The sequence below is a fragment of the Varanus komodoensis genome, unplaced genomic scaffold (assembly GCF_004798865.1).
Source record: "Varanus komodoensis strain SLA01 unplaced genomic scaffold, ASM479886v1 scaffold10, whole genome shotgun sequence".
NCBI lineage: Eukaryota > Metazoa > Chordata > Lepidosauria > Squamata > Varanidae > Varanus > Varanus komodoensis.
This window is the reverse complement of record NW_025335269.1, coordinates 27,416,848-27,437,804: the sequence shown is the minus strand read 5'-3', so window position 1 is coordinate 27,437,804 and position 20,957 is coordinate 27,416,848.

The following is a 20,957-nucleotide window of genomic DNA, read 5'->3' as shown; positions in this document are numbered from 1 at the left end:
TCTAATAGCACAAATTTTTTAAATCACCTAAGCAGCTTCATGACAGAATCTTCCTTTTTGATGAAGAATGGAATTATACAACATCCTGGAACACTGATTTTTTCCTCCATTGGATTTTGAGTGCTATGCTTTATGTCTCATTTGAGTCTATTCATTATCTTGCATAGGTATAGTACTACTTGCCCTCTGACCTCTTTGGAAGGGCATGTACAGCTGACCAACCATCATCTTTCTCCTCCTGCACCAGGTCACAACTCCACACTCACCGAGCAGGTGTTTACAAATTACATTTCTATACTGCCCTATAGCCCAAAGGGCTCCCTGGGCAGTGTGCTATTAAAATGCAGCACAGGATAGAATAGTAAGAAGTAAACAATAAAATCAATACAAACAAGAAGAAAAACACTGCAGCTCACAGCAGTTATAGAATTAATAATATGGATGCAATTTATACATGGCATAGTGCAGCACTGGTAAATTCTGTGGGGCTATTTGCTTACTAATGAACACTGCTGCACAACCTTACATACCAAATGAACCTCTTCCTGTCAACAATTATATAGCAAAAGCGCAAACAATAATAATAACAAAATTCTACAACTGGTGCACCCAAGACTCTGGCAACAGCACCAGTACAAAAACTCGAGTGTAGAGCTGCAAAGTTCAAGTGTCTTTTAATTCCAAACTCAAACAAAAGAATCCGGAATGTCCTCTTCAACCAGTCTGAGTATCTACAACACAGAAGAGACAGTTCCATGTAGAGAATCTTCAAAAGCCTGGACTAAATGCCAATTCAACTATATACACGTGAGGTCACTATGTGGATTCACCCCACCCACACAAGCATGAGGGAATGATACCTCGACCAAAAGGGCAAGGGCCTTAGTGGTAACAGGAGCTCCTGCCCCCGCAGCTGTCCTTCTCTTCTGATATGAATTTCTTACTTCCCTGCTGTTCCTTAGTCCCACCCCTTTGGGCTGTACCAATATTTCACAGGGGTTACAATAGCAGCATAAAATGATTTTAAAATGGGATCTTATTTCAATGTCTGGAAAATAAAAGGGTTTTCATCTGGTGCCAGAAATTAAACAGGGATGACACAAGGTGCACCTCTTTGTTAAGCATGTTTCAGAGATGAGGTGCAACCACTGAAAAGTCCCTTCTCCTAGCCACCCCCGCCCCTTACTTCTTTTGGAGGTGGCTTCCAGAGAAGGACCTTCACTGATGGTCTCAGGGTCTAGATAGGAGCATACAGATTAAGCTGTTCCTTTAGGCCCCAGGATGCTTACGGCTTTAAATGTTAACATAAGCACTTTGAATTGGGCCTGGCAGCCATTGCAGATGAACAACGATTGGGGTAATACTGTCCAATGGGCCTTTTCTTGTACACAGCTGCACCACTCTGTTCTGAATCAGCAGAAGCTTCCAGACTGCTTTCAAAGGCAGTCCCATGTGCTGCGCATTACAGTAATCCAGAAGGTACCAGATCATGGGTAACTGTGGCCAAGCTCTGCCTGCACAAATAGGGACACAGTTGCTAAATCAGCCTGAGCTGATAAAAGGTGTTGCCAGAGACTGGCATCACTGCATAGCGAAAGCAGCAAGCAGCAGGTGCTGGAACAAGGGCTGGTAGAGGCAATGGAGAAGGAGCCCTCTAGGAATCATGGCCCTTTCCTCTTCAGCAGGGGCAGAAGACGGGAGTGGGAGGTGGCTCCTAGGAAAGTAAGACAGGATGATGCTTAAGAGTAGTGGTACGATCGAGCCAGAGCTTACAGGGATGAAGTGCTTGTCCTCTTGTATCAGCAGCAGCACTGATGTTCTCTGCCAGCCACCTCAGGCTTCCCCGGTCTTTCCGAACTTAGCTGCAATCATCATAACAACTGGGGGAAATCATGAGATGATATGTCACTGGATTTCAGATTATTTATTATTCCTCAGTGCAATGCTATGTATTTGGGAGTAGTTCAGTCTGCAACAGACAATTAAGCTTTATAGAAAATCTGCTTCTGGTAGAAAGGAAGACCCCGAGAACTGGTTTGTCAATACAGATCAACACAGCTGCCTGCATTTCGGGGCTGTGCTTGGGGTCATGGCTCGGGGGCTGCCATGGCGAGTGCCCACACCATAAAATTTGCTCCTCAGGGAGCAGCCAGAAAAATAAGTATCAGCCTGGCCACGGGGTCAGCCTTCCCTAACAAGGAAGAGCCTATGACCCCTTGGGCTGAAGGGCCTGCTCTCCAGTGCTATTCAGTGGGTATGGCCAGAGTGTTGCTGGTTTTCAGGATGCCTGAGGGAAAGACACCCTCGCTGCACTCCTTGCTCTCCTCTCCCTTGTGCCAGGCCAAGCGATGTCTCCACTCTGTAAGGATTCCAAAGTTGGCGGTGTCCTCAGAGGGTGGAGCTCTGAAAAAAGTTCACCAACTAGCCTCTCACAACCTGCCTCCTTCTGGGAAGCTCGCTGTGAAGCCCCAGGACACACGGACTATAGCAGAATCCTTGACAAGCTTCACCATGACTTCAACAACCTTCTCACCACCATAAATCTGAGCCTGAGCCAGTCTCCATAGCTGGGACATTTTCTGGATGCTACAGTGCAACCATGCAGTCAACATAAAACCACCTTTATAGCAGACGAAGCTGACTGCCAGTCTTAACTACTTGTCCAGCTATCATGGAGAGCATACCAAACAGCCAGGCCCTAAAATATAGTCCTGTTTGCTGCAATCCTTTCAGCAGGGACAAACATCTGGACAGTTATAGCAAGCATCTTTAGAATTACAATATGTACCTGGGGAGTTAAGGAAACTTATGGACAAGGCCAACACTCAGCTGTCGCCTACTATAAAATACTGACAGAGAAACTGACAGATACCACCCATTAAAGCATCTCCAGTTCAACATCAGAGATCTAAAGCATATCCTAGAAGAGAACCCTTCCTTCTCTCAGGCTTTGAGTGGCAGACCTAGCCTTGCTTTTAGACCACCTATAACCTGAAGTAATGGCTCACCATCAATATTGGATCATCCAAAGAACACACAAAAATTAAGTCCCACAGCAAGCCCCAGTGCCAGCTACTTCCTCATATCTACTCAGACCAACACTGCCATAGGATCCATCAACGTCAAGCATGTTAGAGATAGACAAATCCATAAAGTTCATATTTTCTCATTCCTTTTTTCCAAAGTTAAGTTCAACCTGTCCTACTTTATCAATTTGTGATTCCCCCACTTGCCAAAAATGCATTTCTCATGCACTTTCTGATAAAGAATGTGTCTCAATATGTATACATTATGTACACATTTCTGTATACATTTTTAAATGATTCCTTTTTCCGGAGGTGATTTCCCTTAAAATAAAGTATTCTTGTACCTCCCTCCCTTTGTGCATGCATTTCTGTACTATACATGCATTTTTGATGTATGAACGTTTATCACAAAGTTCAGGACAGTGTAAAGTTTGGCACTTAATTGTACTCACACTTGGGTTCAGGTAGTGCAGATTTGGTAAGCTTGCATAGACATGTGGACTGAACCAATGCCTTCTCCATCTCTCAGCAATGCCAACAAAGGCTTATTCACCTACATCTTTTCTGTGACGTGTGCCGTTATGTGGCAGTGGAGGCATTCTCTATTTACACTGCCCAGACTTTATCTGCACGACCTGCTGTTGAGCTCCACTTCTAATTCGGCCTTGCTGCAATCTGCAGAATTTGTGACTTGCCAGCCGTTCCTGATGACTTGCCAAGTTACCGACACTCCTTCCTTTTGCAGTCCGAGACAGGCAATAAGAACACATGCTTTTCCAAGAGCTGTTGTGCAGCCTTAATGGCTGGTGTGCTGTGTTTGGTTTTGTAGGTCATATGCTGTAGAGGGCTCTTCCACCCACAGCATGAATTTTTTATTCAGGAAAATCCAGACAGTTTTCAGCAGGACCAGTGAGATTCCTCAGAATAAATGCTTGACTCACCTTGGCACTCTACCTAGAATCAAAACCTTCCCTTCCTTGATGTCTACTGTTTTATTGTGGCCAGATGCACACAATGATATTTATCTAGCCCTAGTACAGCAAGAACGTTTCACTTTTTAGATCGGGAGTGAACAGTTTCTCGTAGGGTATTTCATCTCTCCACTTGGCATCTCTGTGGTCCATGAAAGTATAAAGCAGGGATGGGCAACGTCTGACCTTCCTGGTGCTATCAGAGCACAACTTTCTTAATCCATGATCATTGGCAATGGTGACTAGGGCTGATGGGTACGTGGAAGACACTAGACAACAGTGTCGGCTCTGAACAGTGCAGATCTCCACCCATGGTGTAAAGCAGGGGTGCGCACAAGCTGATAATCTCCGGGAGTTTTGACCTGCAACACCAATAAGTCAGTCCCTCATCATTGTCCCTGATGGCTTGGACTAATGGGAGTTGTAGCTCAAAACATCTGGAGGGCCACAATTTGCCCACTCTTAGAATAAATGAGGGGTGTTAAAAGGTCCTGACAGTTAGAAGATCCTACCTGTTAAAAGTTTTAACAGTTGAGGTATAACTAGCCTCTGTTAGGTTATTCAGAGTAGATGTTCCGGTTCAAGAATATAAGACGTCTCTTGCACAATAAGACCAAAGTCTACTTAGAGCAATCTTCTTTGCAAGAATCACAGTAATCAGGGTGGACGGAAGGTCAATCAGGATATAGTGGATGAGTGATTTACAGTAGCTCTGCCGTGGTCTTCAGCTCCTGCTTCCACTTGTGGAGCACTGGCAATGTTTAGGCCTCGATTAGTTGTACTCCCTAATTGGTAGTAATTCAAATGCACACTTGCAGATGTGCATGCAGATCATCTTAGTACATGGCTCATGTGATTCAGCGGGTAATTAGCTGTGCCCTCTAAGCCACCATTTTCATCTGGATCCAGCTGGTAAACTTCTGGATCTGAGTAAAACGTGCCCACAGAGCAGATCCCACAAGCCCAGTGGAGAATATTGTTCAACCCCGAGGATTCTCCAGCACAGAGTTCTTCAGGGGTCTGTTTTCTCCTCCACACTATTTAATGCCTCGATGCAACCACTGAATGAGTTCAGATGTTGCTTTGGAGAGCGTTGCCATCACTATGCTGATGACAGGGAGCTGTACTTGCCCTTTCCATCGCCTTCAGCTGGGGCTGTGGATGTACTGAATGGGCACCTGGCTGCAACAGTGGACTGGATGAGGGCTAACAGTCCAGAGAAGATGGAGATGCTGTTACTGCGTGGATCCTGACTCCATAAAGGTTTTTGAATGTTCTGGCTGGGGCTGCATTCCCAGTGAAAGATCAGGTTTATAGCTTGGGGGTGCCCTTTAAACCAACTTTGTTACTTGAGGTGCAGGTGACCCCAGGAGCAAGTAGTGCCCCCACATCTGGACAGGAATAATCTGATTTCAGTAATCTATGCTCTGGAAATCTCTAAATAAGCTTATTGCAACATGCAATAGGACTGAATAACCCGGGACAGTTGGACTGAACATAAAAGACCAGTTCAGGCCTGCTTGCATGGCTGCCTGTATGCTCCCAAGAGCCTCCGAGCCATTTAAAGATATACAAGGATATTCAAGGGCATGTGGAAATGATGCATTCCCAGTCATTGTGTGATTTGAAATTTGTTTTAAATTGTTGTACTTTGGGAAATTTTAAGGTGCTTTATTGTATTTTTCTGAATTGCTGCAAAGTGCCTAGAGAGCTTCAGCTACTGGGTGGCATAGAAATGAAAATGTCAAAGCCACCACCACTAGCACTGATGCCTGTCCTTCTTTGTACGAGGTCATCCACCAAGATCTGGCAGTTTCCTTTCACAGTAAACTTTCAGCCCACCGTGTCTCCACTATTTCAAAGGACCTCTGCACCACTGCACAGCTCCAGCAGATTAAGCATCCTTGAATACTGGAAAACAAATAACTTCAGAATTAGCCCCTTAAATATGCAGAATGTTTTACAGGCTGTAACTGGAGAGATGTTCTTTTCAAAACCAAGCAAATCTCAACATGTTCTGCTCTTTAAAACTGTGAATAGCACACTATTAGCCCATTGTACGAACAGCTTTGAGAGGCCATATAGCCCTTAAAAGCAGTATACAAATTAAATATTTGTATTGAAAAGCATTTCTATTACTTAAATTTCACCACTTGCAAATCATTATTACTAGTGCTGCAAAAGCAGAAACAACAGCAAAAACTTCCATGACACAGAAATTATTTCTGTCAAAATATGCTTAGATACCTTATAGCTATGCATAAAAAGATGGTTTGACATGAAGCCTTACATAAAGCATTGCTAAACCATTTCTTGTTAGTTTTATTTCATTCAAACATCCATCAACCTTTTTGACAAAAGTGGGGGAAACACTTTTAGGCAGCACTTGCTAAATGCCAGGAGATACTGCGGAAAACAAATATTTACAGAATGTGTAGGGCACCTAAAGTTTTGAAAAGCTACCTGTACAAGCAGGAACAGCTTTGTTCGGACTACTGGTCCAAACACATTTAATTAGAACATTTAGGAAGGAATTAAATGTTGCCTTATTAATGAACAAACCACAACTTAATACATGCGACTTGGTTGCTGATAGGACAGCCTGATTCTATCCAGTGCTAAAGTGTTCAGGACTAAGGCAGGATGCTAATACTTTGCAAAGAGAGCAAGTGACCACCATCTTCTCTGGCCCGTCATATCAGACTGCTCACTGTTGGTCCAGCAAATGGCTAGAGCAAAATCCTGGAGCAATGCTATATTTCTCCACAAGCATTCCAACTTCAGTAGCTCCCCAGCAACTGAGGCCATCTTGGCCTCCCAGCTTTTGTTCTATTGTTATTCAGAAACTATGTGGTGTGGTGGTGACAGTGCTAGACTGGGACTCAGGAGTTCTGGGCTCTTCATTCACTATGTAACAGGGCTGCTCCCTGACTGTCAGCTCAACCTACCTTACAGAGCTTTTGTGACAGTAAAATGGGTAGGAGGAACACTAGGTGAGCCACCTTGGATTCCTTTCCAGAGGAAAGGTGGGGTAGAAATGTAATAAATACATACATAGACTTGTAGACATAATTTTGATCTGGTGGCATCTCAGAGAAGGTGGTGTGGTGGGAATGGGAACTGAGAGGCTGTTGGGTCCAGCAGCTCCTCAGCACCGCCATTCACTCCTCATCCTTCTTGCCTGCATCCTCCTCAGGGTTGGAACTCTGGCCTTGTGCCTGGAGGCCACTCTGATGGTTTCTGCAGTAGCTGCAAGCAGTGGAAGAGGAGCCGAATTTGGATCTGGATTTCCACTCCCAAAGTCATAGCACTCTCTCTGGCCTCAAAGGGGGTGCCATCTCATGGACCAAAGGGCTGTGCTCTACGGGTGCAATTTTCAGCAGATTTAGAAAGAAAAAAAGGTGTACAACAGCCAGCATGCCCCTCAAGCCAATTTAAACTAATGTTCTTGCCCATTTTGTCATGACAATCACAGTGAATTGCTACACAAAACTTACCTACATACTATTTACTTCCAACTTTTTTCAGACAGTTAGGAATAATTTGTACTGCAGTAGTCAGCTGATGTTGTACAGCACTACAGAGAAGATGTTTGTCAAGAAGGAAGAACGCGGTGCTGGCCACTACAGCAACATGCCAAGCGCCATATGCAATTCCTTGGGGGACTTGGATTCAGTAAATTGTGCCTTCACAAAATGCCTATAAGAAGGTAGAAAATGGATGAACCAGGAAAAGGCCATCTGTGCCATCCCTTATGCCATTATTGGTTTATCTCATCTGTTCATAAGATTAACTACAAGCAATTTTTACTGAAGTGCTACTCTCTTTTTTGGTCCATAAACTGCTATTGATATCAGGGACAGTTACCTGGGACTACCCAATAACTGCCTCCCATTATGGCAACTGGACGTTGAGTTCATAGTGAAACTGTGAGCAGCTTCCCCACCTGCTCCTGAGGCTCTCAGGAAAGCGGCAGAGGACTGCAGTGTTGCCCCTCTGACAATCAAGCAGGCAGGGAATTCTGGATGCTCCCAGCCTCTTCCTGTTTCATCCCCCCGTCCTCCCCCCCCCGCCCCACCATCTGCACACAGTAGGGAAGAGCAGGCCTGGAGCACCAGGGTCACCGTTCTCCCTGACTCTCTCCCTTGCTCACAGTACTTCACATTTTAGCAGGAATGGGGAACTCTGGGAAGTCCAGGGGCTATTTTGCCTACCCAGAACCCTTTGCCTATGCAAAGAGGCACATGGGTTATATAAATGGGGAAAGTGTTTCTGGTAGTCCATAGCAGTTCCAAATCTATTTTGTTCACAACATAATAATTATTAAAGGGTATAAAATATGGTGGGGGGATGAACTGAGGGGGCTGCAAGAGCAATGTGGAGCTCACCTTCCCTCGCACTGGCAGATGGGAAGAAGGGCAGGCACGGAACTCCTCGCTGGCCCGCTGAGGGGCATTTGTGCTCCAGTCGGTCCTTCTGCTGTGCAGGACTTCAGGGCTGCCCGCTCGTTAAGAGAGGGTGGATGCAGACTATTTTCCCAGGGTGTGAGGAAATTAAGAATCGTGGAGAAATCTGAAATGGGTTCAAATATACTGGGCTTTCCATGAATCCACTTCATGGATTTTGCAGTGCCTAAGCTTTTCCCAAGTCCCATGGATTCTGCAGACTTCTGGACTGACAGTGACCATGATGACAATTTTCTGGAATGGTAAATGTAAATTTGGTTATACAAAAGTGCAAGTTCTGTTAAACCTCCACCCCACTCCTGATGAAAAAGGAAAATTTCTCTGGAAGGGAAGTGGGAGTGGGGCATTTAATCTGAATGAATAAATGATCTTGCATTAAATGACATGAACTGTTGGTCCTGGTGGAGGAACAACCGTTATTATTGTATTGCTTAATCATGTTTATTAGTAAAGTTTAATTAGTAATTGTTTAATTATTATTAGCAATGTTTAATTATTTTTATTGTTGTTATATTTCAAAAATAAATAAAAAGAAAAATGATTTTTTTTCTGTAGCCTAAATATAACAATACATATTTTGGGAAAATTTGTGCGTTTTTTTTCAGAGGGAAAATTTATACACTTTAGAAGAAGTATGGAAATTTAATCTTAGAAGAATTGGGACATTTAAAAAAAACAGAATTTCATTACTGAGTGGACAACAGAATGAAAGGCACCTGATCATCCATGAACTGCAGATAAGAATGGATCCCTAAGGGATTCGTACTCCATCCATACATAGTCTGTACAAAGGGGAGATACCAAAGGGTTCAAGGGATGCAATGTATAAGAATCCTCAAAGTAGATCAAGCAAGCTAGCTCTCCCCTGCTCTTGGATGGACCTCCAATATAATCTCTCACCCGTGGATTTAGGAGGGCAGAATTGGACTCACCCACTGCCCCCTGTCCCCAGGGAACATTTTTATCTAGCCCTAGGGGCGTACCAACCCTGGTAAGTTTCAGCACCTCTGAAAGCACAGGTGTTTTGCCAGTATTTGAAGAGATGTATCAAGACTTCTCTTGTAAGGTGCCCTATTTCTATTGTCACTCGTGTTTAATTTAATTGTTCTTTTAATGACATCTGTACACCACCCTTTGATTATGTAACGAAGGATGGCATGTAAATATTTTCAAGGAACAATGAGCAGCACAAAAGTCCGGGTGCCTGAAAGAACCGGACTGCAGTTTGCTGGGGCCCCAGAAGGTTTTCTGTCCTCTTTCCATTCTAAGACAGATGAGCATCCAGGTGGGGAGTTCCCATGTTATTATGTTTTCATGCATATAAAATACAAGAATCAAGGAGGGCAGAGGATTGAATGGATCCTGCTCAGAACTAGCAAAGACAGAAAAATAGGAGCTTTCTTTCTAGCCCACTTCAGCTTCTTCATGTCATGCTCTGAACTGCCCTTTTTGTAGACAGCAGTGTGAAGAGGTCACATGGGTGGAAGTTTGTGGGTTTACTGAAAAGGGGCACAAGACTGCTGAGGTGGGCAAGGGGAAAGAGGCGCATGTCCTCATTCCGAAGAAAGAGGCAGAGGGAGTTGAAACGAGCTCTTTAACAGGTAGATTTCTGTTTACTGGTGGAATTCATTAGGCTGGTGCCTAATCAGCCTAATGAATCCCACTGCATCTTTGCCATGATTTTAAAAAATGTCAAAGTGCCAGTATAATAAATCTTTAAACAAATCATGCTTCTATCCCAGCCTTCTTCCAAGGAGCTCAGGGCAGCAAGAATGATTCTGTTTCCTTTTTATCCTCACAGCAACTTTTCCGGAGAGATTGGGATTCCACAAAATACAACCCTGACCAGTCAGTCACCTCAGTGAACTATGTTTGCCCTCTGATTCTCCAGGGCCACCAAAATTGCTGTGCCAGTGAAAGCGGAAGCTAAACACAATGCCAACATTTGCAGGTGTGCATGTTGACTTTGTCTTTTAAGTAACACCACTAAACATTCAGCAGAGAGAATTAAGGTGCAGTGCGCCATTGAGCAGAGCACAGCTAGGGAGAAATAACCCGGTTGAGAAAGCAGCTGCTTCTGTTCGCATGGAGCCCATGTTCAGTATCTGAAGTTCAGCAGATACACATAATATTTGCAGTCTTGATCTGAAGATTCTGGTTGTGATTCCATGATATGGATCAAACTGCAAAGTTCTTGTGCCTACTCTAGAATAAAAAACCGTAGAATAAAAATGAAGAAAAAGACAAAAGGGTAGGGTATGCATTTAAATGATGTCTCTTTTGTGGGACATATGGTGTCCTACAAGCCCTTGTCTTGGGTAGAAACCTGTTCTCCCCGGCAGAGGAAGGCAGGACGCACTCCAACGGAGCAAAGCTCAGGGAAGCAAGGTTTTATTTAGATGCCAGGAAGCACTTCCTGACAGTTAGGACCCCGAGGGCGTGGAATGGGCTTCCACGAGAGGACGTTGAGGCCCCATCGGTGCAGGTGTTCAAAGATAGGCTGGACATGCACATGGTGGGCATGTTGTGAGTGGATCCGGCTAGAGCCAGGGGTCAGACTAGATGGCCCGGGAGACTCATTCTCACTCTGTTTCTAAGTTTCTATGTCTTCTACAATAGGTTCTTCTTTGACACTTTTTCTGACAACTTCCCTTCCCTCCCCTGACTGGGCCATATACATATACTGAATGCAGGGCCATATTCTTGAAGCTGCAGGCCCTGCATTCAGTAGCTACCCTGCTGAATGCCTCTCTCTTCCAGCCACGGGCAGTTTCTCTGTGTGGCTTAATAGCAACGATGCACAGCCATTGCAGGAGATCCACATCTGGTTTGCCCATGAGGGTGATGGTTAAAGGCAAGTTTTGCTGGACTTCTTGACTAACGGTGCCAACTGAGCAGCGCTGAGCGCTGAGCAGCTACAGTCACATCCAGTTGGATCTTCCATCTCCAAAGATAACAGATTCCAACATGGATAACTACTGGTATAGGGAATGAACTTTATGGACAGAATTGGTAGTATCACCATATGGAACAACATTTCCTGCTTGGCCCAGAATGGTAATTTACAATATCTTAATAAGATAGCCTAGCTATATCCAGGAGGGTGAATAATTATGTTTGCCCCCATTGTCTCTAAAGTTTGGTTTCCACTAGGAAATAGGGAGCCAAGAAACTCTCATAGTTAGCTCCGGGAATTCTTCCAGGAGCGACAAGGTAGCAAAAGCTTGTCAGCTATTTCACTAAAAGTATTTCCTGTTTATTCCTTCAGCTTTCTCATACATCTGATCATAAAAGTAGTGCGGCTTCAAGAATCACAGAAAAGTAATGGTGAAGGCAGCATGGTTATTTTCTGTCTGAATGATTTTAAGTGTGTATAAGCCTGCAGGAAGATTCAAATCAAAAGACCCCCTTGCTCTTTCTCAAACTGGGGCTGGATCTAGAGGTCAGGGAGTGAGGTAGGAGCGTTCTTGCTCATGGACACAGCAAAGAAAGATAATCTTTGGTGACCCCATGCCAGATCTACTCAAGGGAATAGACTAGAGAAGATATGGGAGGATGCAACAAGAATGGGTGGAAATAATTCCCCTCACCTTCTCTGAGTGGGATCCTCCAATGGCTCTCAGCTCATCGACTGCTCAGAAGTGGCCTGTCAGTCTCTGGGACATGGGTAGAACCACAGACAGGAGGTACCAGGACCTGGGCAGCCAAACCAATACCCAAATGTTAAGCCTAGTCAAGTCCAACAGTCCAAAGTCACAGCCAGCCAGAGGAAAGACACATGGTAAATGGTACAGTAAATGGTAACATAGCCAGGGCAGGGCAGAAGTCAGAAACCAGTGACGCAAGACAACAGGAGCAGAGACCTGGGTTTCAAGGCAGGAGCCAAGGCAGGAACTCAGGTGCCAACAATCAGGAAGCAAACAAAAGATCACAAGACCTTCACTGCTGAAGCAGCTGCTAGAGGGAAGGGCCACATCTTACATGGCTCTCCCAGGTGGTGCTCATGAAGGCCCTGGCAGCTGCAGCAGTCTGGGACCAATTCTACAACTACCAGCGTTGTTATTCCTGCGTCTGACCAGCAGGAGGAGCCCTGGAGCTGCCCAGATCCTGACAGGGCCTTTTGCTCCCTGTGGCAGCAGTTCCCAAACTGTGTTCCGCAGAACCCGCAAAAGCCTCGTAGGGGTTCTGCAAAAAATCTCAAAATCCAATTTAAAATGAATTTTAGAATGAAACCACTCGAGGCCAACTATTTGATTGTCAGTTGGCATCCAAGCAGCAAACAAGGAAATGCATCATGCCATTGGTCCCTAGGACTCTACTGCATACTATTTGGATTGGGAATAATCTAAATAATCCATTTGGAATATTACCATATAATACTTTATTCATGTGTTATGGTTAAAATGTTTTCTCTTTATTTCCCAATGTACTATGTTATGTAAAACACACAGGCAATAGTAGCAGAAGAATGAAAGAAGGAAGAAGGTTGTGGGTTCATACTGCTTAGTAAAAATCAGGGACAGAGTTAGAGTTCCATGAAAAAAAAATGTCTTCAGAAAGGTTCCATGACTGAAAAAGTTTGGGAACTGCTGCCCTATAGATTCTATTACAGAGTCCCTTCTGACTTACTTTGGGAGTCAGCAAATGCCCTTAGGAAATTTTATTTATTATTTCAGTTCATATGCCGCTACAATAGTCCACAGCTGGGCTCTCTTAATTTTTATTACATGTAGGAATGTTCAAGAATTTTGTTTCCATTTCCTTTAACATCAGAAGTATCCCTGTTGGCAACTCTGAATGCGAACGTAAATGCAAACTCATTGCATATTCCTGAGCTTGTAGTTGTGTTTACAACATGTGTCTGTATGGGGCAAAATGCCACTTTAAAATGTGTGCGCATGTGTGTTTTCAAAATGAGCCTTTTAATGCTTGAGACAACAGAAGGGAAGAAACATTTGGGTGTGCACATTAGGCATGACCTCCTAGAGGCACACCTCTCCTTCCACGCGTGCATTTTGGAATGAAAATAAAGCAGAATGAATTTTCCAGAGAACCACAGTGCGCTTCCGTCTCAAAGATGCCTCAGCCGCCTGTTCCTATTTATATCCCTCTTCCTTCCATAGAATTGAAGTTGGTGTACCTTGACTTCTCAGGCATTCTCCCCACAAGATATGTATCGGACCCAACTGTGCTTAGTGCACACATGGTTGTTGCATCACATGCCTTCGTACTGCAGCCCTGGCTCCGGACAATGCGAAAGAGCCTAGAATGCCCATCACAGAGTCTTGCCACTGGATCTGGTGCACATCTGTAATCTACCAACATCTGTCCACAGAGCTAGTCACATATGTCAGGACTGAGGCCTATCTTACAGAAGAAGTCCTAACCCTGTGGAATAGCGTATGCTCCATGTGCGGGAGGTCCTGGACCATAAAATAGCAACAACAACAAAAACAGTAGCAGAAGTAAAGGCTGTAAAATGGAGTGAGTTCTTAATGTAAGAAATACTGATGGGGCTGCCAGCCTTCTGCTCATAGGAGATGTTTCTTAGAGCTTCACATGAAGGATATCAGTGGTTATTTTCCCCATTGCTAGGTATGGCCTCATCTGCTGTAAAAAATATGGATACCCAGTAGAACAGGAACATGGCCAAATACCCAGAGAACCTAATGCTTTTCTCTCTGCCAGATTGTCATTTCATGTCAGAAACAGACTGGGAAAAATTATGGAAGGAGACAAATTCCAGAGCTGCAGGTGGAAGGATGGGCTCAGCACCACCAGTTTGTGCAGCCTTAAAATCACTCCCCCGCCCCCCACTGCAGTTTTCCACTCCATATGTGATAAGAGCAGATCTACATTTAAGGGAGAAGACTGGAGCCAGTCCTTGCAGTCCAAGACTCCTGCGAGTCCCTTGGACTGCAAGGCGATCAAACCAGTCAGTCCTAGAAGAGATCAACTCTGACTGCTGTTTAGAAGGCCAGACACTGAAGATGAAACTCAAATACTTTGGCCACCTAATGAGAAGGAAGGACTCCCTGGAGAAGAGCCTAATGCTGGGAACAATAGATGGCAAAAGAAGAAGGGGACGGCAGAGGATGAGGTGGCTGGATGGAGTCACTGAGGCAGTCGGTGTGAGCTTAAGTGGATTCCGGGGGATGGTGGAGGACAGGAAGGCCTGGAGAAATGCTGTCCATGGGGTCATGATGGGTCGGACACGACTTCGCGACTAACAACAACAACAACATTTAAGGGATCTGGGTCTGGTCCTGTCCAGTCTCATAAAGCTCATAAAATCTTTGTTGACTGCCAGTTCCGTTAACTTTTCATGAGGTCCTATGCAGTTGAATTTTGTGGTTTCAATGTTTCTTTGGTTCACTGTACCCTGCCAGTGAAAATAGTGTCTCCATATGGAGCACCCACAGAGCACGGGAAGAAAAGCCCTCTTGGGGTGTGTGTACAGTTTGCTCACTGGGAGCACAGGAAATGTGACACTGTAGATCCAGGTAGGCAATTGGTCCTCCAGCTGCTCTGGCCTACAATTCCTATCAGTTCCAGCCAGTATAGCTCATGCCAAGTGGTCATGGGAGTTGTTGGGCAAAACATCTGGCAGACAGCAAGTTGCCTCCCCCCGCCTTAAAAATGCCTGCTCATCACTCAAGGCTGCTCTTGCATATCCTTGCTGCAACTGCTTTGCAGGCTATTGCTCTAAAGACAAGTACTGCTGTTGCTTCAGAATTAGCTCCTTGGAGTCAACTAAAATTATATTGGCTGGAGATAGCCAACTGCCCTCTTTCCATCATTGAAATATAGAGCTAGCACCTTAGAGGAAATTTCTGTTCTCTTTATTATCTCAGGGAAACATCATTCACAGAATTAATAAGTTTATAAGTGATTCCAGGTGGGTTATTTAGTGTTTAATAAATGCTTTCATTAGGGGCTTTCTATAGCATTCTGCTTATTTGCACAGGATAATGCTTTGCAGAAAGGCTGAAAATCTGTCTGCTTAAAGTGTGATAGAGTTCCTTTTATCCATTTTTTAAGAATTCATTTGAAGCTAACCGAATTCAAGGGCTTTCTGACTGCGACAGAGGTGCCTTAATTGCTGCAAGTCCTTGAGTGCCTTCCTGAAATGGGGAGAAGAGCCTCCATGGAGCCTGACATAAATATGTCTGCCTCCCGAACACACAAGGAAGTCATAAAGCATCTCCTGCACACCTCTTTAACCTGCCAACTCGTGTTAGTACTTCTGCTGGCTGTCCACAGCAATGCCCAGTAAATGGAATACGATCTGCAAATGTGAGTTTTCTCTCTCCGTCTCTTGAGCAGCCAGGGGTTGTATAGTTGTGCGAGATGAGCTGTTCTCTTTAAGCAGTGTAAACAAGCAACACATAACTCTGGAAATTATATTTGCTGTGGGAGGTAGGGAAGGTATCCCTCCTCGGGCCTTTAAGCAGTGTTGTGTAAAACAGACCTGCTTTGAAATGCTAAACATCACGGAACTGCAGGTTTGACAAAGGACCCTGAGTGATTAGCCTGAGAGCTTCTGATTAATCTCACTAGGATGGTGGGATTTTGTGTCATTTGAAAAAAATCTTAGTTGTTCTAAGGTTTTGAATCTAAATCAAATGAAAATCTAAGCATTATGATTTTCTAATATTGTAAAAAGATAGCATAAAATAAAACAAAAGGAAGTGCGAGCAGATCAGCTGCTTCAGCTGGAAAAAATATGGCCCCGTTCCTTTCCTCCTTTTGCCTGCATCATCACCTTAATTTTAAAGTAGCGATGTAAGTTAGAAGAAAAATTGCTTGATCATGGAGACACATTTTTGTTCCAAGTTTCATGATTCTCACTTTTGAGACAGGAGCCCTTCCTAGGAGCTGATCTAACCATCTCTGAGACTCACAGTTTCTGCTAAGAGTAAGACCCATAGCTGGCTCCCAGCCTATTGCTATACAGGGTACTGTTTGAGTTGCAGCAGGTGGAGGAAATCTTGAAAAGAAAACAGAAAACAAAAATCAAGAAAATACAAGATTGTCTGGCTAAGTTGTTGCTTGTATAGAATTATGAAGGAAATATTGTGGTGAATAATGAATCCCTTGGTATTCCACACTTGACAGGTGAATCTGTTCTACAGCTAAGAGGATGCATCTCTGTCAAAAGCGAAGCATTTGAGATGAATACTGCATACATCTCAATTTTTTTATTTGATCTCCCGAATATATGAATGTTTTATTTATTTTTTCCTAGTTAAGTGACCTTGCATAAAATGTCATAACAACAACATCTTTTCTAGGAGGTGCAGCTTTTTTTCTTTTTTGTTCCTTTTTTATAGAAGAGCATAAATAACGGAATCATATACACACTCTTGTAAACAATTCCTGTGTGGCTGTAAAAACCCTTTCTCCATACAATGTACATTGATCCATCATGATTCCGGTATGTTCAGCCTTTGCAACTCCATGCTTTTTGTTACTCAGAATGGTTGAGTGAATAATAAAGACAACTCCCAGTATATAAAACTATGCATCCTGATTTCAGTTATTTGCCACTGGAAGTTTGATGCAGGCTATTCAGCGGGAGATGAAAGGGGATGCAGGGTCACTGAGTGACCCTGTTGAAAGACCTCACCTTGAGAGTTTCCTTTGTTGTCACCGCCATGCTGTACAGAGGAAGATGAAGTGGGAAGCCCCCTCACCAGCCCTGCTGAAGGACAGGCACTCCATGAGCAGGGAAAGACCAGCAGTTCCTCTTTGAGGCCTCTGGAACTGCAAATGCTCTTCTCCCTGCTCAGTCCCAACCTAACCAAATCACAAAGCTTCCCAGGGAGCCTTCATGGGCCTGAGGCACCACGCAGGAAGCACTGGGAAAGCCCAGGAGGTGCGAGGGGCCTCCAAAAGCCCCACCGTCTGACTGTTTTCTTTGTGCACGGAGAGTCAAGGAGTCACCACTCTGTGCCACTCTGAGCAAGCAGAAAGAGGCAGCCGTTCCCTTTCATGGGAGTGAAGTGAAGGCATTTTGTTCAGGACAATGAAGAGGACTTAACTGTTTTCCTGGGCACTTCTGTTTGCCCTGCTCTGAAGAAGAGCACCACCTGGATCTCTCCATGTCCCCATGGTCTAATAGTAACCTAGAGGGATACGGTTTTGCTCTAGACAAGGTATGGGGTCACACATACCTTCTTGCCTAAGGATGCATGAGGAATTCACTTCATTTAAGGCTTTTTAGTCATAGTTTTAATCAGCTGGCATCTTCTGAACCAAAGATGCTGGACTAAGTATTTGAAGTCTATACATTGCTGAGCTTGCCATGTGATTTGCGGGTTAAAAAGTCAATGCATTCGGCAGCATGCATATGTGTCTTGAAAAATGTGCATAAACAGGCTTTAAGCAATGAGAAGAGAATGCACACAACTAAAATGCATAGAGTTACTGCATATTTGGGAAAAACATGCACAAATTATGCATTGGTTTTCATGTAAAAAGCAAAGGGCAGGGGATTCAAGAAGGAATCTAGAGAACTTTGGTAAACTTGAGCCTTGCTGATTGTCACATCTGCTCTTGCCCACCTGGGTGTTGCCTGGTCTTAGAATTTCCTCATGTGTCCATTTCCCCTTTCACAAATCTACTGTAAGAGCTATTGCAGCAAGACGGAGAATGCTTTAAGCAAGCCCTTGATAGGGAACACAAAATGCCTTCATAAATAATGGACTGGGGAGACACCACTCATTTACAACTAAATAAATGGCAGAACGAAGTGTATATTTACTCCTAAATTTGTAATAGAATGCATTAATAATGGATTATAATGCTAGGTTAATAATGGCCCTCATGAATAATGCAAGAGTGTATTAGGAAGGTATACCTCAAGTCCTAGAACTGGATTTTCCTAAGAACTTGAAGCAGAATGTCAAGGAATCTGTGAAAAAGCTGATCCAGAAGCATTTATTCACTAGGTTCTGTGTTGTGTTATTTCCTGAGTGTGCCGTATTCACTGAGAATGTTTTGACCAGTCACAAAGCTTCCAGTTCTGCCACATTCTCAGTGCATTTTAGAATGGTGGCAAAACATAAATTGCATGGCTTCATCATCACTACCTAGCATGAATTATGGTGAAATGGAAAAGACCTCTTGCAAGGCAACAGAAGGGCTGTGTACATTACCTTCCTCCTCACGGCTTCAATATAGATCTGAGCTCATGCATGGACAGTTTTAAATTAATCTTTATGAAACAAATCATTTTCTGATTTACTGGACTATCCTGTATATGACTTCTGAGGACTTCTGAGGACTCCGAGATCAGCCTTTCAAAATAATTTAACTGCCCATCTGTTTGATTACAAAGTTATTGATTTGCTAAGTGCAGTAAACAGGAATTTCTTCAGGTTTTTCCCTCATCTGGTGCCTTTAGAGTACAACCTATAAACTGATAATTACTTGCTTGTCAGCTTTTACCAGTGAAACCCTCTGAACAACATTAGCCGAGTTGTCAGGATGTCGTGGTACGTTTCACTCATAGAACATTAGCAGTGCAGCTTGTGTTTGTGAAGGGAAAGGGTGTTTTGGTTGGTCTTGGCAGGTCTTAGATACACAGGAGTTTCTGTGCTGTTGGCACGAATCAAGGATTGGAGATGAGCAGAGGCAGAGTCTTCGGAAATGGTGCTCTACTATATTAACAACACAGCTCGAGAAATGTCTGCCCAGGAATAAGTCGGGTTGCACTCCGTGCAGCTTACTCTCAGGTAACACAGCAGCCTCAATGGGTGACTGGCAAAATGTCACAAAGGGAACTTGTTCCTAATGCTACCAGCTCCTGTCAGGGAATTACTTCTGCACTAGGCAACTTCACCCATGGGCTTTCTTTCTTTTAGCAAATGTTTACATTTCAGGGTGGAAAGAAGTGTCTACCAGCATAACCCAGAGCTCCTTAAGCTAGCCCCTTTCTGTTGCCACCAACCTCTTGGGGCACAATCCAATGCTCCCCATACCCAGTGCATGTAAGCATCCAACGCTGGAGGCTTATGTGCATCCAAAGCACAGAGCAAGGAGCAGAGGTGGTGATCTTTGCCAGTGCTGTGCCACGTGCCACCCATGTCATCTGGATGGCCATTTTTGGCTCCCCGGGTAAAGCATCATGTTGTGGAGGGGAGGCGTCAGTCATCAGCCTTGGCCTTCTCCCAGGGATGCCTCTTTCCCTCTTCTCTTGAGCTAATCTGTGGCCTTGGAAAGGCAGCAGGTGCAGTTCCATCCACAAGCACTGCAGGCAGGAACGGGCAGGGGCCTGACATGTGGGGGCCCGTCACTGAGGCTGCAGGATGTGACAGAAGGATGGGATGCGCACTGAAGTTGCAGGGGAAGAGGGAGTGGAGGGCAAAAATGCGAGTAAAGAAATATATCAGGTACACAGCTTAGCTAGGTGTCCACTTACCGATAGAAAATAAAGAAAAGGATATGCCTCTTCAAAACAGAAGGCAAAAAGGATGCCAGTACTCATACAATTTGCTTAGAATAAATGATACATCTGGATTAAAATATAGAGATATCACTATCTAATGTAAATAAAAATGCAGGACATCTCGCTGCAGTGGGGAAGCCTTTGACCAGGTAACTTCCTGTTTGCCACTCAGTCTGCAGTTCAAAACTCAGCTTTCCATTCTTGGCGTTCTTCATCTTTCCATCACACTCGGTCTGGAAAGTATTTCAAATAGAGGATGCCTCCTAACAGAGGACTGTACTGGCCACCCTAGACTTACCTTCAGGATATGCTGCTGCTGGGGGCCTGATTCTAGCCAAGGTAGGTGAGAGTCAGATCAGCCAGAGGTAGATCTTGTCATGATTGGGCTGGACCAGATTGGAGGTCAGGCAGTGCGTCAGGCAAATGAGACCAAGGGCCACAAACAGAGGTAGTCAGAATATGTGCTGGTAGCCACATACTGGCTGGGAAGTGTCAGGAATGTAGCTTTGGGCAGTGAATCAGGAAAGAGGGACACAGGATGGCCTGTCTAAGACATGATTCATACCAGTAGCAAGGGTTCCCTCCTTCCCTTTCCAGGCATGTGCTCAGGGCTGCAGGGCTCCACCCATCCCCTAGGCCAGTGGTGGCGAACCTACGGCACGCGTGCCACGGCAGGCACACAGAGCCCCCTCTGTCAGCATGCAAGCCAAGGTGCCCCAGCATCGCCCCAGCAGCGGTGTATTGAATAACGGCGCACACAGGGGCCGTGCGCATGCTCAGAGAGGAGTAGCTGCACCAGGCAATGACATCACGAGCCGTGACTCATTAGCCGTGACTCGTCTGAGCTTTCACATGGCCAGTCAGTGCGCTCCCAAGGATACACACACACACACACACACATATGCTTGGACTGGCTGTGAGTTGTTTTTTTCTAAACTAAAACTGCAGTTTTCAGGTTTTATTGCAGTGTTGGTGCTTTGCAATAAAAAAGTGGGTTTTTGGTTGCAGTTTGGGCACTCGGTCTCTAAAAGGTCTGTTGTCA